This window comes from Somniosus microcephalus, chromosome 8 (genome assembly GCF_052327205.1).
Source record: "Somniosus microcephalus isolate GS21.2 chromosome 8, FLI_Smic_1.0, whole genome shotgun sequence".
Taxonomy (NCBI): Eukaryota; Metazoa; Chordata; class Chondrichthyes; order Squaliformes; family Somniosidae; genus Somniosus; species Somniosus microcephalus.
The window spans coordinates 82082643-82101148 of NC_140994.1; the positions used below are offsets into that span (position 1 = coordinate 82082643).

Below are 18506 nucleotides of genomic sequence, written 5' to 3' on the forward strand. Positions count from 1 at the left end.
GATGTCCCAAAGTGCTTTACAGCCAATGAAGTACTTTTGAAGTGTCATTGTTGTCATGTAGGAACTACAGCAGCAAATTTGGGCACAGCAAGCTCCCAGAAACAGCAATGAGATATGACCAAATAATCCCTTTTAGGTGTTGGCTGAGGGATGAATATTGGCCAGGACACTTGGAGAACTCTCTTGTTCTTCTTCGAATAGTGCCCTGGGATATTTTACAGCCACCTGAGAAGGAAGGCTAGGCCTTGGTTTAACGTCTCATCCGAAAGACAGTGCAGCACTCCCCCAGTACTGCACTGAAGTGCCAGCCTAGATTGTGCAGTCAAGTCTTTGGAGTGGGGATTGAACCCACAACCTTATGACTCAGAGGCGAGAATGCTACCATTAAGCTAAGGCTGACACTGTAATCTCCTGGGAGAGGCAAAAGTCATATTTAAAAAACCCTAGGCCAATTCAGGGATCAAAAATCTGGGAATCAAAACGAGTTCCAGGAGACCACAGTGACCATGAATCACATCACCTAATACTCTGCATACCTTTTGTGTTATCAGCCACAGCCAGCAACTCATCATGCTCCTTTTTGAGCACTTTCTGCAAATATAGACTCAGTGCCCGAGCCGCCAACTTGTTCCAGAGGTCTATGACCCTCTGAGAAAAGAAATACCTTCCTGTTCAATGCTTACATAACTTATACGCATGTCGCCTGGTTCTCCCTAACTTATCTAATTCAAATACTCTATCAAAATGGACACAATCCAGTCCCTTTTATTATTTTAAAGACCTCAATCAAATCCTCCCAAAGACCACTTTTTTCCAGTAAAAAGACCCAGCTCTCTGAGCCTATTTTAGTGAAAGACGCTCCTTTCTTTTAATATGATGAACTGAGACGTATCAAATATGAACAGCTGGAAATGATATTATTAGCATTTAAATGCCAGTTAAAATAATGTACTGAGGTTACATTGTTTGGAACTAAACATGCCCAGACCTAATAAAACCAATATATTACCATGTTATGATTCTTTGAAAATATGATGATTTATGGCCAACGCTAATCTGAAAAACTTTATGGAACTAAGCCCAAGGCAGATCTCCCAGTAAAAATCGTTGGTGGAATCTGGCTCTCGCACCATAACAAAAACTCAAACTACACATGCAGCATAAATAACTACTTAGCATTTTTTGGCAATATGCAAGCTGTTCTGTTAAGCTCCTAGGAGTTACGTTGTGTTTCTGATCTTGATTCCAGCCCTCTTCCTGACTGCTCATTCAGGCTTAACCTGACAATGTGCAACAACAACTTGCATTTATATAGCACCTTTATCATAGTAAAATGTCCCAATGCACTTTACAGGAACGTTATCAAACAAAATTTGACACCGAGCCACAAAATTTGACACTGAGCCACCGAGATATTAGGACAGATGACCAAAAGCTTGGTCAAAGAGGTAGGTGTTAGGGAGTGACTTAAAGGAGGAGAGAGGATGAAAGAGGTGGATAGGTTTAAGGAGGGAATTCGAGGGCTTAGGACCTAGCTGGCTGAAGGCATGGCCGCCAATGGTGGAGTGAAGGAAATTGGGGATGCGCAAGAGGCCAGAAGCAACCTTGGGATCCTCAACCCTGAGCTGAGCTTCAGCCCTACCTTTTGGATCCATCATCAAGATGGTCTACTTCCATCTGTGTCACATCGCCTGCCTATGTCTCTATTTAACCCCTCTGCTACTGAAAGCCTCATCCACACAACATTGCACCTCTTGTGTAGCAAATGTCCCAACTCACTTTACAGGAGACAGGAGGACAACAAGCAATAGAGTAGGAGAGAAATTACAGGAGATGGCTTCTCCTGATTTCTCACATGCTATCCTCCCAATCTCCATCCTACATAAACAACGACTTCTGTTTATATTATGCCCTTAATGCTGAGCCATGAAAAGAGAGATTAAGATGAGTGACCCAAAGTGTGGTGGAAGAGATGACTTTTGAGGAGAAGAGAATGATGGAGATGCAGAGGAGATGAGCAGCAAATTCCAAAGCGGAGAAACAATTTATCCAGAACTCTGCTATCCATATACTATGTCCACACACCTATCTCCCCTGTTCTCATTGACCTCCAATGGCTTTCCACCCCCCCCCCCCGATTGCATCAACTTTGAAAGCCTAATCCAAGTTTTCAAATCCCTCCATAGCTTTGATCTACCTTACCTTAGCTACCTTCTCCAGACCTATATCCCAGCATACACCCACTGTTCTTCTGACTCTGGTCTATTGTGACCCTGCATCCCAACTTCCAGTCCATTCTCAGATCCTTAGCCACCATGCCCCACCACGCTGGAACTCTCTCCCCCTCAGCCCCTCCAGCTTGCCACTTCTTTCCCAATCTTCAAAAGCCTCCTCAAAAGCCATCTCTTCAACTGCATCTTCAGTCACTTGCTGTCATTTTTCTCTGAATTTTCTGCTTGGTGTTCTCTGATCTCCTGTAAAGTGCTTTGGGACATTTGTTACATGAAATGTACTATATAAGTGGAATTTGCTGTTATTGAAGGAAGTGAGATTAAAGAATAGTTGTAAGTTATAGTGGAGTCAGTGAAATACATCAACTACTAACCTTACTTGATGTGTATTTATAGGCCAGTTATAATACACATTTTTCATGGAGTCAATGCAAGTTTCATATCGCACCAATTCCGAATTTATAGCACAAGTCCAATAGATCTCAGCTCTCTTCCAATGTTAAGAAATGTCACCAGACGTCAGAGAAAATTCTGCATATGCTTTCAAGTGAGAATGCACAAAGCTCTGCTTTCCCCTGCCCAGAGAAGGATGCAAGCGGCACAGTATAACTCCAAGCTGTTTCCTCTGTCGAAGCAAGTGCCAGTGTAAGCCACAGTAAAAGGTACCCGACACTTTAACAAAATTTGGATATTCAAAACAAAAGTATAAATAAATAATGCCATACAAAGTATGATCTCACTGTACCAAATCCCGGTCTATTGGCAGTCCCAGTGTACTGAAGGATTCTGATCCAATTACTTGGGTAGGGTGAGATTATCCTTTAATGAGAAATCACATGACGTGGGGGACGGGGATTCGGCTGAATTTCTGCCCCACACTTCTGATCTTTGGGCACAGGCGGGGGGGGGGGGGGCGGTAAGTTGGAGGAGGATCTTCCTGTGGGTCTGTTCCTGGTGCCGGCTAAAACAGCCATTCACAGGTCCAGGATGAGCGCGGCCTGTGGGGAGGGTCCTCTAGCTGCCTACCCCTTGTCCGTGCCTGGGTGGCCCTGGTGTGGGAGCATGTGGTGTCCGCTGGTATGCTTGGGGCCTTCATCAACCGGTGGGCACTACACAGTATAGAATGTCTAATTGACATGATAATATTATGATTTAGAATTATAAGTTTGTTTTAGTTTATTTAGACTTTATATTTAAACAGTTTTAACAACAACATCTTGGGCAACTGGGGCAACCTAGTACCACCCTTATTGATCCAATCAAAAATAGGCATGAAGTTTGTGGGGGCGATGCTGCTCTAGAGGCTCAGTGAGTAAAACTGGAAAAGCTAGAAATGGCCATAAAAGATAACCAAAACCCGCTAGACTCCACAATAACAGAAAAAGAACTTTCTGAAAAACTCAAGGACCTGCGACCAGGAAAAGCTTGCGGGACAGACGGCATACTAAACGAGATGATTAAACACACAGACGACAAAATGAAACTGGCTATCCTAAAACTCTTCAACTTGGTTCTGAGTGTCGGTTACTTCCCTGATATCTGGAACAAAGGACTCATAACGCCCACATACAAAAGTGGGGACAAAGTCGACCCAAATAACTATCGAGGCATCTGTGTAAACAGTAACCTGGGGAAGGTATTCTGTAGCATCATAAACAAAAGACTTATAAACTTCCTTGAGGAGCACAATGTCTTGAGTAAAAGCCAAATTGGATTCCTGCCAAACTATAGAACATCAGATCATATCTTCACCCTACAGACCCTAATTGACAAACATGTTCACCATAGCAAAAGCAAAATCTACGCATGCTTTATAGATTTCCAGAAGGCTTTCGACTCCATCTGGCATGACGGTTTATTCCTGAAACTTATCGAAAGCAGGGTAGGGGGAAAAACATATGATGTAATTAAATCAATGTATACAAACAACAAATGTGCAGTTAAAATTGGAGACAAACGAACAAAATACTTCCCACAGGGGCGGGGGGTGACGCAGGGCTCGCCAATCTCACCGACACTCTTTTTAATATTTACATAAATGAATTGGCAAAACTACTTGAACAATCTACAGCACCCGGCCTCACCCTATATGAATCCAAGGTTAAATTCCTCCTCTATGCAGACGACCTGGTTCTGCTGTCTCCAACTAAGGAGGGTCTACAGCAGAACCTGGATCTGCTGGAGTCGTACTGCCAGACTTGGGCCCTGACAATAAATCCCCAAAAAACCAAAGTCGTTGTGTTCCAGCAAAGATCCAGACCTCAGGGACCCAAATTAAATTTCACAATAGGAACAACCAAAATTGAACAAACCACTAACTACACATACTTGGGCTTAAAAATCAGTTCTACGGGAAACTTCAAAGTGGCTGTGAATGAACTGAAAGAGAAAGCAAGAAGGGCTTTCTATGCCATTAAAAAATCAATCCAAATAGCCGGGCAAGTGGTGGAAGTATCAGTAGGAGAGCATTTTGGCGACAGTGACCATAATTCGGTGAGATTTAAGGTGGTCATGGAAAAAGACAAAGACGGCCCGGAAATAAGGGTTCTAAATTGGGGGAAGGCCGATTTTAATATGATAAGGCAGGATCTGGCCAAAGTGGACTGGGAGCAGCTACTTATAGGAAAATCCACATCAAAACAGTGGGAGACTTTCAGAAGGGAAATAGAGAGAGTACAGCACCAACATGTTCCTGTAATGGTCAAGGGTGGGACCAACAAGCAAAGGGAACCTTGGATGACAAGGGATATACAAAAATGCATTAGAAATAAAAGGGGGGCTTTTGGCAGTTACAAAAGACTAAAGACGGAAGAAGCCCTAGAGGAGTATAAAAAGTGCAGGGGCATACTTAAAAAAGAAATTAGGAGGGCGAGGAGGGGCCATGAAATAACACTGGCGAGCAAAATAAAGGAAAATCCTAAGATGTTTTATAAGTATATTAAGGGCAAGAGGATAACCAGGGAAAGGGTAGGGCCCATTAGGGACCAAAGTGGCAATCTGTGTGTAGAGCCAGATGATGTAGGCGGGGTTTTAAATGAATTTTTTGCATCTGTGTTCACTATGGAGAAAGACGATGCAGACATAGAAATCGGGCAAGGGGACTGTGACATACTTGAACATATTAGCATCGAGAGGGAGGAGGTGCTAGCGGTTTTAGCAGGCCAAAAAGTGGATAAATCCCCAGGCCCGGACGAGATGTATCCCAGGCTGCTGTGGGAGGCAAAGGAGGAGATTGCAGGGGCTCTGACACAAATTTTCAGAACCTCTCTGGCCACAGGGGATGTACCAGAGGACTGGAGAACAGCTAATGTAGCACCATTATACAAGAAGGGTAGCAGGGATAAACCAGGGAATTACAGGCCAGTGAGCCTAACATCTGTGGTAGGGAAATTATTGGAAAAAATTCTGAGGGACAAAATTAGTCTCCACTTGGAGAGGCAAGGATTAATCGGGGATAGTCAGCATGGCTTTGTCAAGGGTAAATCATGTCTGACAAATCTGATTGAATTTTTCGAGGGGGTGACTAGGGGGGTGGATGAGGGAAATGCTGTGGATGTGGTTTACATGGACTTCAGTAAAGCCTTTGACAAAGTCCCGCATAGGAGACTGGTCAAGAAGGTAAGAGCCCATGGGATCCAGGGTGCCTTGGCGCGTTGGATCCTAAACTGGCTGAGTGGCAGGAGGCAGAGGGTGATGGTCGAAGGTTGCTTTTGTGACTGGAAGCCTGTGTCCAGTGGGGTACCTCAGGGATCGGTGCTGGGTCCCTTGTTGTTTGTGATCTACATAAATGATTTGGATGAGAATGTAAAAGGTATGATCAGCAAGTGCGCAGATGACACGAAAATTGGTGGGGTGGTCAATTGCGAGGAGGAAAGCCTCAGGCTACAGGACGATATAAATGGGTTGGTCAGATGGGCGGAAAAGTGGCAAATGGAATTTAACCCTGAAAAGTGCGAGGTGATTCATTTTGGACGGACAAATAAGGCAAGGGAATACACAATAAGTGGTAGGACCCTAGGAAGTACAGAGGGTCAGAGGGACCTTGGTGTACATGTACATAGATCCCTGAAGGCAGCGGAACAGGTAGATAAGGTGGTTAAAAAGGCATATGGGATACTTGCCTTCATTAGCCGAGGCATAGAATATAAGAGCAGGGAGGTTATGATGGAGCTGTACAAAACGCTGGTGAGGCCACAGCTGGAGTACTGTGTGCAGTTCTGGTCGCCTCACTATAGGAAGGATGTGATTGCTTTGGAGAGGGTGCAGAGAAGATTCACCAGGATGTTACCTGGGATGGAGCGCCTCAGCTATGAAGAAAGACTAAACAGGCTGGGGTTGTTTTCCTTGGAGCAAAGAAGGCTGAGGGGGGACCTGATTGAGGTATACAAAATGATGAGGGGCATAGATAGGGTAGACAAAGAGGAACTTTTCCCCTTAGTAGGGGGGTCAATAACAAGGGGGCATAGATTCAGGGTAAGGGGCAGGAGATTTAGAGGGGATTTGAGGAGGAACTTTTTCACCCAGAGGGTGGTTGGAATGTGGAACTCAATGCCCAAAAGGGTGGTAGAGGCAGGATCCCTCACAACATTCAAGAAGCATTTGGATGAGCACTTGGAATGCCAATGCATACAAGGCTATGGACCAAATGCTGGAAAATGGGATTAGACTGGACAGGGATGGATGGGCGGCGCAGACACGATGGGCCGAAGGGCCTCTTTCTGTGCTGTAAAACTCTATGACTCTAAATCCCAATTAGCATTTGGCTAAAAATTTTCAAATCAGTAATCGAACCAATTGCACTCTATGGCAGTGAGGTATGGGGACCGCTAACACAACAAGAATTTGCAAAATGGGACAAACACCCAATTGAGATCCTACATGCAGAATTCTGTAAAAGTATCCTCCGGACTCAAAGGAAAACAGTAAACAATGCATGCAGGGCGGAACTAGGCCAATATCCATTAATAATCACTATCCAAAAAAGAGCCACCAAATTTTGGAATCACCTACAAATGAGCAACCACCAATGCTATCACTACGCTGCCCTGAAATGCCAAGAGATGACCATAAAGAAGAATACCCTCAGTCAACTAGTCCTGGGACTCAGTAAAGTAACTACTAACAATACTAACAATAACCAGCCCCAGGACAGTGACAGCGTAACACAAAGAATCCGACCCAACACAATCGTCGCTAAGCAAAAGGAAAAATATCTGACATATTGGGCAGAAACAACAAAAACCCAAAGCAAACTCAATTGCTACTTGGCCCTAAACAGACAATACAACATAGCTGATTACCTGACCATGGTAAAGGATAACAAACTGAGAAAAACCTTGACAAGGTACAGACTTAGCAAACATAGCCTAGCGATCGAAAAAGGCAGACACAGGCAGACCAGGCTGCCAAGAGAGGACAGGATATGCTCTCACTGCAGCCAGGGAGTAGTGGAGACAGAGATGCACTTCCTCACAGCCTGTGGAAAATATCAGGGCATCAGGGAGAATTTCTACCAAAAATTCTCACAAAAATGCCCTGAATTCAGAAATCTGAATGACAACCAAAAACTCCCATTCCTACTGGGGGAGGAGAGAAGCTGTGTAACACTGGCAGCACACTATGTTACAGCTTGCCATGAACAGAGGGACAACCAGTAAACTAAGAAAAGAGTATATATAAATAATGCGAATGTATATTTATACACTCAGGGATATACCTGTTTATACACTGTATGAATAGAACTGCGTTTATGTGTTCAACCGTGAATGTATTTTGATGCTTTGGCAACATAAGATGTACCTTATCATGCCAATAAAGCGATTTGAATTTGAATTTGAATTTGAGTAGGTGCACCGCCCGCTGTGGTACTGAGCCGCAGGTTAGATCCCAGCTGGAGCCGGGATAGTGGAGCTTCAATCGACCCCAGCATTAGGGAAAGTGAAAATCAGCCAGGTGCCCCAGCCCCAGTCTCCCTGCTTGTAAAAGAGTGTGCGTGCACTTTGATTGAAGACAAGCTCACCCGTCCCCCTGCCCCAGCCAGATTTGAATAGCTCTCGGTCGAACAATGAAGAATGAAGAACAACCTCCCTGGGACCAGACATTGGACGGCTCCCAGCATGTGCAACTGGACTCCAGGAGAAGAAGAGAAAGTAAAAAAGAAATCATTTTTTCTCGCACTTGAACAGGCCTGTTTTCTGATCCTGGGAGAATGGTATCGTTCTTTGGACTTTTACAAGTTCCACGCGATCCAGCTGATACCTTAATTATTTAAATGTGAATGGCGCTGGAAATACAATACTCTTGTGCATTAAACTGATCCGGAAAAGGGCAAATCAGCATATCCCAAAACAGTCCAAATGATTATTCAGTCAGTTTCTGACCATGTCCCCATGTACACAAATCTTCCTACAATTGTTTCAATTCAGTTATATTTTATGTCACTAACAAACCGGCAGATATAATTCTATATTTACTTTTCAATTATCTTTGTGCTATACACTTCATGAACAATACAGTAAAATACACCGAGAGATAAATATAGTGAAAGATAAATATGCCGAGATATAAATAAACTGCGAGATCAATATGCAAGTGCTCTGCACCTTGTGACAATCTCTGTCAATTTCACCCTATTTCCCACGGAAACATTTACATCCCCAGAACAGACCTGAAATATGTTAGAAGGTTTTTTTTGCTTCCCGATAAACATCTTGTGTTAAGTGCTGCCTGCTCCATCCTGTCATTTCTCCTTTGCTTGAAGCTGGGGACATAAGCTCCACATGTGGTCTGGGACAACATCAGTTCCTCCAGTGACGTCAATCGCCAGTCTCTGCTGACTGTAAAACCAACCGTCCTGATTGAAGGTTTTTGCTCTTTTTCTAGAACAATTTGACGCTGTCGGGTTTTTTCGTCTTCAAAAAGCTGAGGTTACCCGATTGCACCAGCCTTCTGAAAAGTTAGTGATTCTACGCGTAACCACATCCCCCATTATTCAGCTTCTTGCAAAAACCTGCACATTAGACTTTATGCTAAAAGATTACTGCACTCCATCATTCCAATAAAAGTAAAGATTAAGTAGGGTGGCCCTATTATTTCGGTATTGCTGCGGAACAGGCATTTTATTAGGTCTCACATTCACTGTCCTTGAGCTTGAAGCAGATATAAAGCAGCCCAATTTCTGACTCAGCAACAAGGATGCACCCTGCTTAATTTTTGTTTGAAGCGATTTCTACACTTACAGTCACAATGAAGATAACTCAAAAGACCATTAGCTGATAATAATGACGATTAGAGATGAAGGTGATATTTAATTACAAATATGAAAACACTTGGTAATGGGGATGCTGTAATAATCTTTTTTGGTTGGGCTAAACTGTTGAAAAGCCATTAAGTGGCTATTTATGACAGATATAATTGTGGCTCTATAATTGTCTCAGTTCAACATTTTGTCAGACATATACTGTGCTTTGAGAAGGAATATTAATGTAGTAGCGAGTTAAGGGCATAACAGGGCCACAGCATTAGCTAGATCAAAATGCAGAGCATTAAGTGAACTGACCACAGTTTAAAAATACAAGACCCAGACACTGGTTTTTTGTTTCACTCTTGCAAAACAGTTAGCAACAAGCGGCTGAATATCTTAGCCTGATTCAGGAATAAGTCAACAGAAGATCTGTTTATAATTAACATCATGAATGCAGTTGTGCAGCTTTAGATCACCTGAGTCCTCTTTTTCATGAAACATATTGCCCTTCTAATCTAAGGTTAGGACAGTGGGCCTACTCCATTAATCAGCAGTCCTATTTACTGATTGATCTGTGAAACCTGATTCACAATAACATCTTGTATTTATATCGTGCCCTTAATGTGGAAAAACAGCCCAAGGTGGTTCACAGAAGTGTAATCAAACAAAACTTGACATTGAGCCAAAGAAGGAGATATTAGGAGGTGGGGGGTGGGGGGGTGTCAAAGGAGGGAAAAGAGACAGAGAGGTTTAGGGAGGGAAATCAAGGGATGTTGGGTCACTGGGAGCCAATCATAGGTCAGCGAGCACAGGGGTGATGAGTGAATGGGATTTGATGCAGGTTAGGATACAGGCAGCAAAGTTTTGGATGAGCTGAAGTTTAGAGAGGGTAGACGATAGGAGGTCAGCCAGAAGAGAATTGGAATAACCAAGTTTGGAAGTGATAAAAGCATGGATGAGGATTTTGGCAGCAGATGGGCTGAGGCAAGGATGGAGACGGACAACGTTACGGAGGTGGAAGTGGTGGTCTTTGTGATAAAGAGGATATGGGTTGGAAGCTCAGCTCAGCATCAAATAGGACGCTGAGGTTCAAACAGTCTGGCTTCAACCTGAAACTGAGGAGGGGGATGGAATTAGTGACGAAGGTGCAGAGTTTGTAGCAGGATCCGCAATCTTCCCAATGTTTAACTGGAGGAAATTGCGACTCATCCAGGATTGGATGCCGGACAAGCTGACTGACAACACAGAGGCAGAGGAGGTGTCAAGAGAGGTGGTGGTGAGGTATTGTCAGCATACCTATGGAACATGATCCCATGTCTTCGGATGATGTCACTGAGGGGCAGCATGTGGATGAGGAAGAGGAAGGAGCCAAGGATAGATCCTTGGAAATTCCAAAGATAACGGTGTGGGGATGGGAAGAGAAGCTATTGCTGGAAATGCACTGGATTATTGGATAGTGGGAGGAGGCTCGTGCGTAGCATAAATGCTGGTATAGACCAGTTGGGCCGAATGGTCTATTCTGTGCTGTAGACTTGATGTAACTCGCTAAGAGTGGAACCAAGCGAGGAAAGTCCCACTGAGCTGGACAATGGAGGAGAAACATTGGAGGAGGATTTGGTTGACCATGTCAAAAGCTGCAAACAGATTGGGGAGAATGAGGAGGGAAAATGCAACATGGTCACAGTCACAGAGGATGTCATTTATGAGTTTAATCAAGGGCAGTTTCAGTGTTGTGGCAGGAACGGAAACCTGATTGAAGAGATTCAAACATGGAATTGCGGGAAAGATGGGCTTGGATTTGGCAGGTGACAGCACATTCAAGGACTTTGGAGAGGAAAGGGAGGTTGGGGATGGTGTGGTAGCTTGTAAGAGCAGAGGAGTTGAAGGTGTTTTTATTGAGGAGGGAGGTGATGACAGCAGTTTTGAAAGGGATGGGGACCGTACCTGAGGGGAGGGAACTATTTACAATGTCAGCTAGCATAGAAGCCAGGAAGGAAAGTTGGGTGGTCAGCAGTTTAGTGGGAATGAGTTCCAGAGAGCAGGAGGTGGATCTCATTGACAAGATGAGTTCAGAGAGGACATAAGGAAGATAGGAGAGAAACTATAGAAAGATGTGGGTTCAGGGCTAGGACGGGGGAAACCTTGGGGGCTTGGCTTGGTGGGCTAGGGGAAGGGGGCGATGCACCAGAGGCAGCTGAATGAATACTCTCAATCTTAGTGACAAACAAGTCCATGAGCTTCTCCCACATGTTGGAGATGGGGGCAGGGGGGAGGGGTTTAAGGAGACGGTTAGTAGTGGAGCAAATAAGGCATTATCTTTGTAGTGGGGTTATCTTTGTTTTCCAGGATGATCTTGGATAGAAAGCAGTTTTCGCTGAGAAGAGCAGGATCCAATAATGCTTGATGTGCTCCAGCCAGATCTGGCGATAGATCACTAAACCAAGATACATTCAAGGCTGCCCCACATTTGATATACACACGGCTAAGTGCTCTAAGTGTATACATACCACTCGGCTCCATACTTCATTACAGCCTTGGTCCAAACATGGACAAAAGAGCTGAATTCCAGAGGTGAGGTGAGAGTGACTGCCCTTGACATCAAGGCAGCATTTGACTGAGTGTGGCATCAAGGAGCCCCAGTAAAACTGAAGTCAATGGGAACTTGGAGGAAAACTCTCCACTGGCTGGCGTCATACCTAGCACAAAGGAAGATGGTTGTGGTGGTTGGAGGTCAATCATCACAGCCCCAGGACATCGCTGCAGGAGTTCCTCAGGGCAGCGTCCTAGGCCCAACCATCTTCAGCTGCTTCATCAATGAGCTTCCCTCCATCATAAGGTCAGAAGTGGGGATGTTCGCTGATGACTGCAGTGTTCAGTACCATTCGTAACTCCTCAGATAATGAAGCAGTCCACGCCTGCATGCAGCAAGACCTGGATGACATTCAGGCTTGGGCTGATAAGCGGCAGGTAACATTCGCACCACACAATGACTATCTTCAACAAGCGAGCATCTAACCACCACCTCTTGACATTCAACGGAATTACCATTACCGAATCCCCGACCATCAATATCCTGGGGGTTACCATTGACCAGAAACTTAACTGGACCAGCCACATAAATACCGTGGCAACAAGAGCAGGTCAGAGGCTGGGTATTCTGCGGCGAGTGTCTCACCTCCTGACTCCCCAAAGCCTTTCCATCATCTACAAGGCACAAGTCAGGAGTGTGATGGAATACTCTCCACTTGCCTGGATGAGTGCAGTTCCAACAACACACAAGAAACTCGACACCATCCAAGAAAAAGCAGCCCGTTTGAGTGGCACCCCATCAACCACATCAAACATTTACTCCCTCCAGCACTGGTGTACCGTGGCTGCAGTGTGTACCATCTACAAGATACACTGCAGCAACTCACCAAGGCTTCTTCGGCAGCACCTCCCAAACCCACGACCTCTACCAGCTAGAAGGACAAGGGCAGCAGGCGCATGGGAACACCACCACCTCCAAGTTCCCCTCCAAGTCACACACCATCCTGACTTAGAAGTATATCGCCGTTCCTTCATCGTCACTGGGTCAAAATCCTGGAACTCCCTACCTAACAGCACTGTGGGAGTACCTTCACCACAGGACTGCAGCGGTTCAAGAAGGCGGCTCACCACCACCTTCTCAAGGGCAACTAGGGATGGGCAATAAATGCTGGCCTTGCCAGCGACGCCCACATCCCATGAACGAAAAAAAACTACATTTAAAGTTCTAGTTCTATGCATATCAGCAGTTTGGAAAAGCACAGGGAGAGGGGGATGTGGTGTAGACTGGATTCCCATTTAGAAGGGCCATGTTCAAATTTCAGTCCTAGCATTAACTCAGACTTTACTCAACTTCAACCTGCTCATGTCTAGGTGATGAAGTGGAGAATTTTGTGGTAGTGGACTGCTCCATCTCAGTGTAAGACTAGCTGTACCCGGACAGGCATGATTCTTTTCTGCTAATCACACAGTGGCATTAAGAGCCAACGGAAAAGTCTACAGCACAGTCCCCCTCCCCATCCCCACCAACTGAAAGCAAACAGTTTATAGTTCCGGGTATCTCTGTTCACTCTAGTGCAGTGGGAAAGACAAAGTTTAAATTATACAACACTGTAGAATCTCAGTTGGGGCGCATGAGGGTGATTTTTCTGGCCTGTCTACCCAGGTCTGTCCAGGCCAAGGTGCCACCGATTTTGGTGTCCTGGGCCATTAATATGGCCCGATTGCACTTCTAGTGCAGGCCCACGCCCTGGCCAACAAAAAGTGTAGAGTTTTGCAGCCATGGTCCTGCTCGCTGGCTTCAAGGCATTCTGGCTACTGCTGGAGAACAGCATCCAGAAGGCCCCAAGATCTGCTGGGAAGTAGTTTGGGATTGACTTTTTCAGCCTCCTTTGGCTTGATGCGGTGCCCCACCCCGCAATCCTCACACAGGAGGGTCTGAGGGACATCCTGACAGAAGCCCATTGCCAGCTTCTTGGGACACTCCTGTGTCTGAGCCCCCTCCCCCGATGGACACTGCAACAGGAAACAGAGGCAGTCGGCCGAGAGTGGCCCCTCCCACCTTACTTATATGTGAACAGGTGCTGGTGCTGGCCCAGTTGTGTCTCCCCGACAGCATATGCCTTCAAGAGGGAGCTGGAACAGTTCTTGACTGGGGCGGAGTTTGCATCATATAGAAGCTAAGTGTCTCTATAGATAACACTTGGTCCGTGTGATCTCCTGGACTGGTTTCGATTGCTTGAGGGGTGCGGAGAGGAATTGACCAGAGTACTTTTTTCCCCGTATTGGCCCTGGGTTTTTTCCTTGTTTTTTTTGCCTCTCCCAGGAGATTACATGGCTACGGGGGAGGGGTAGAGAGAAGGGGGAGGCTGGTGACCTTTTTGGACAGGTGAGGTATATGCATATCTAACCAAGCCAGCTTGTTTCCATGGCAACCGGCTTTTCGGTCATGGCTATATACCCTGTGCCACAGTCTAGGACGCAGGCCGGTAATCTGCCTGCCATTTTCGGGTCGTTTTCGCGATGAAAGGGCAAAAAACAAGAAAACCAATTGCACCGGAAATGACCTGTCCATCAAAAGGTGGAACAGTCAGCCACTCTGAGTCCGAGACACAACTACAACTTCCACACTGGAAGCCTAGGCGAGGCAGGGCCCCACCTGTCGAGCTGTCTGTGGATCACATTTCAAGTGATTGAAGCGGCAATTCTTACTAGTTCGCACTAATTACTACAAGTGAGTAGGGTAAGATAGGCTTACATGCAGTCTCCATAGGAGTTTATTTTAAATAACAGGGTTAATCTCTGAGGCAACAGCATTATCAAAGCAGATGTAACAGCCTAGCACAGTAAACAGATTGGATTAATATAATAACTTCCTTGGTAATGTTGTTTATGTGCTACATTCAGTTTAAATGGCACATTAATATCACTTAGCAAATGGCAAGAATGGCAGATATATAAATGGGCCATTCATCTTAAGGAAATGTGAGTCAAGCAAGTCACTGTCCAAATGGATGTGCATTTTGCCAAAGGGCTCATGTATTACTTTGTGTCATTCTTTCCCATTCTGTCAATCATTTTATCACCATGGTATTGGCTGCAAGCGAGGATTGTAATGACACAATTACAGAAAAAGATTTGCACTTATATAGCACCTATCACCACCCCTGGACATCCCAAATCGTTTTACAGCCAATGAAGTACGAACATACGAACAATGACCAACAGGAGATGATCCTCTGGTCCATCCACCCTGTCCCACACAAGTGTGATACCTGTGTATCACAATATATACACTCCATCCCACCCGAAACCATGGGATCTCCTGGGAGAGGCAAAAAAAAGATAAAAACCCAGGCCAATTTGGGGGAAAAAAATCTGGGAAATTCCTCTCCGATCCCCCTTGGCGATTGAAACTAGTCCAGGAGATCACCCCAGCCTTGAATTCCTTGCAGTACCTCCATTTTCTAAGAGGTGACCTCCGCCTCAACCAGAAACAGGTCCAGCTCTCACTTGAAGCAATTCAGCGGTCCACTATTCTCTGGGAAACGAACAACCTCCTGACATCTAACCTAGATCTGGCCACAACTTAAAATTGTGACCCCGATCCTCCCTAACCTATTTAATTGGAACAAACTTGTCAACTCTCACACAATCTATTCCCTTCATCATCTTATAAACCTTGATCAGATCACCCGTAAGTCTACCCTCCTCTAAAGTGTAGAGTTCCACTTTATACTGGGGAGTAGTCTAGTGGCCCTCCTGTGCACCCTTTCCAAAGTCTCAATATCACCCACCATCTGAGGAGACCAAAACTGGACACAGTATTCCAACTGAGACCTGACTAAGATCTTGTACGATGAAAAATAGTATGCCTCATCGTATAGTCAATTGTCCTATAAATGCACCCGAACACCCTATTCGCTCTAGCAATTGATTCACTGCATTGCTCATGAACCTTAGAGATCTAGGCACTAGAATGCCCAGATCTCTTTCTTTCTCCATCTTCTTTAATGCTTTTCCCTGAAGGGTGTATGTATGTTGAGCATTCGCCCGGCCCACATGCATAAAACTGCACTTTTCCAAATTAAACATCATTTGCCAGTCACGGGCCTAATCCCCCAAAACATCAAGATCCGCCTGAAGCAGTCGAGCATCGTCTATAGTCCTAACACCTCACACAGATCTTAGTATCATCTGCAAATTTTCAGATCGTGCCCCCCAACACTTACATCTAGATCATTAATAAAAATAGTAAAGAGCAACGATCCCAACACCGATCCCTGTGGGACACCATTGGTGAATCTCCAAACAGATCCAAATCCATCTAAAACTGCTTTCTGCCTACATCCTCCCACCCAATTCTCAGTCCAGTTCAATATATTACCACTAATACCAAAGGCTTCGATCTTGGACAGAAGCCTCTTGAGCAGTACTTTGTCAAAAGCTTTTTGGAAGTCTAAGTAGACAATGGCTTCCCTCATCCACCAACTTGGTGACTTCTTCAAAAAATATAATCAATTTTGTAAGACATGGCCTCCTTTTTTTGAAGCCACGTTGGGTGTCCTTAATATGTCCCTCTCTATCAAAGCAATTGCAACCCTAATGATTCTGTTAAGCATCTTTCCTATTACTGATGTCAAACTGATGGGCCTATAGTTACCCTGGTCCATCTTGCCTTTTTTAAAGATGGGGTCTACATTAGCTTCCTTTCCAGTCTACGCAAACTTTAAAAGTACTTTTGAAGTGTAGTCACCATTGTAACGTTGGAAACGCAGAAACCAATTTGTGCACAGCAAGCTCCCACAAACAGCAATGAGATAATGACCAGATAATCTGATTTAATGATGTTGGTTGAGGGGTAAATATTGGCCAGGACAGCAGGAGAACTGCCATGCTCTTCTTTGAATAGTGCCATGGGATCTTTTACAGTCACCTGAGAGGGCAGACAGGGCCTCAGTTTAACATCTCATGTGAACGACAGCACCTCTAACAGTGCAACACTCCCGCAGTACTGCACTGGATTGTCAGCCTAGATTTTGTGCTCAAGTCTCTGGAGTGGGACTTGAACTTACAGCCTTCTGACTCCGAGCCAAGAGTGCTACCACTGAGCCTGTGTTTACAAACGTCACATGCTCACAGAATATATGGGATTGTGGGATACCCTAACTCACTGTACACGGAATACCTGTTGGCAGCTGCTCACCTGCTCCAGTAACTTATAATTGTCTTTTCCCTTTACCCCCAAAATCTTGAACAGAACCAAGTGAAACAAAAGATGGAGGGGCGAGTTTCAGCAGCGCGGTCAGATGCTAACAATCCTCCGAGGTGGCCAAGATAGGGTCTTGAGCTGAAACGTCGGTTTAGCCCATGTTTAGCGCAAGACACCATCTTGGTAGTGGAGTTGAAGCATGCGCTAGGAACGGCCGCCCGGAGGCTCATTAAGTGGCTGCTTGCCACTTAAAATGCCTGCTAGTGCTCATTAAAGAGGCTGCATGGCATTTTGGTGGCTAGCGCTTGTCCTAACGCCCTCTCCTAACTGCGACCCGCTATTTAGGAGTAAACGAGGCGTTGATGTGGATTTCAAGCGCTACTTAAAGGGATACTCACCATTTCATGTTCACTTGGTGCTGGAGCTGTGACGAGGACCTCTGAAGCACATCGGGAGACTTTCTAGGACACTTTTACAAGAATTCACCAACATTCTAGGAACATTTATTCTGTAAATTCTCTGAGGACTTCACCTAAAAAGAGTGAGTGTTGTGCTACTCTGCCTTATTGGACACCTTCTAGGACTCACCAGGAGAAAGGGAGTGCTTGGTCATGGGCACCTTGCTAGGGGTCCCCCTTGGCCTGGACGAGGAATGGGAGGAGCACATGAAGCCAGGCAGAGCAGCACCAGCTGCTGCAGGAGAGAGGGGCGAGGAGGGCAAGGAGGGCGAGGTGGTGTCCTTCTCCTCCCTGCGGCTACAGGACATCCCTCCTCCTCTACCAGGACCTCCAGTGCAGTGACTGAGAACCAGTGTGCCCTTTCCCTCAGTCCCTGAGCCATCCTGCAACGTACCGTCTGTGCCAGCCAGCGCACCCCACACCTTCAGTGGAAGTTGGTGCAAGGAACCCACATATAACCGCTCCACAAAAATTGCGTCTAATCAGCACTTGAGTGCTAAACCTGCAGATGTCTGGTTTAGCACCTCCAGGCAAGTTCAAATTATGGTAATCACAATTAGGACCAAAATTGCATGCTAAATCCAGACTTTTAAACAGGCGTGTCTTATTAGCACAGCACCCATTTAGAGCCTGTTTTCACCTTTGGCCAAAATAACCCCCGGACACTGTGCAGGAGAGGAAAGGGCAAATGGACTCAGAGGCGAGAGTGCTACCAATTAGGATATTAATGGAGCACACCTGAAATGTGTTCAAAGCATACTTTAGAGCAAAAAGCTCGTTGCCATATTTCAATTTCTGATATAATTATGAGCAATAGCTTTTAATACTATTGTATT

General features: G+C 45.3%; 1 protein-coding gene and 1 long non-coding RNA gene across 2 annotated transcripts in view; one reads left to right on the plus strand and one right to left on the minus strand.

Moving 5' to 3' along the window:
• rhobtb1 (Rho related BTB domain containing 1) overlaps positions 1-8987 on the minus strand; it is an 85974-nt gene extending 76987 nt beyond the window's left edge. Inside the window, exon 1 of the mRNA XM_085994949.1 lies at positions 8899-8987. The gene's annotated coding sequence lies outside the window, so the exon portion shown is untranslated. The remainder of the gene's footprint in view (positions 1-8898) is intronic.
• The window catches only part of LOC147113671 (uncharacterized), a 33371-nt gene that overhangs the window by 3664 nt on the left and 11201 nt on the right, over positions 1-18506 (plus strand). The gene's annotated exons all lie outside the window — the stretch shown is intronic.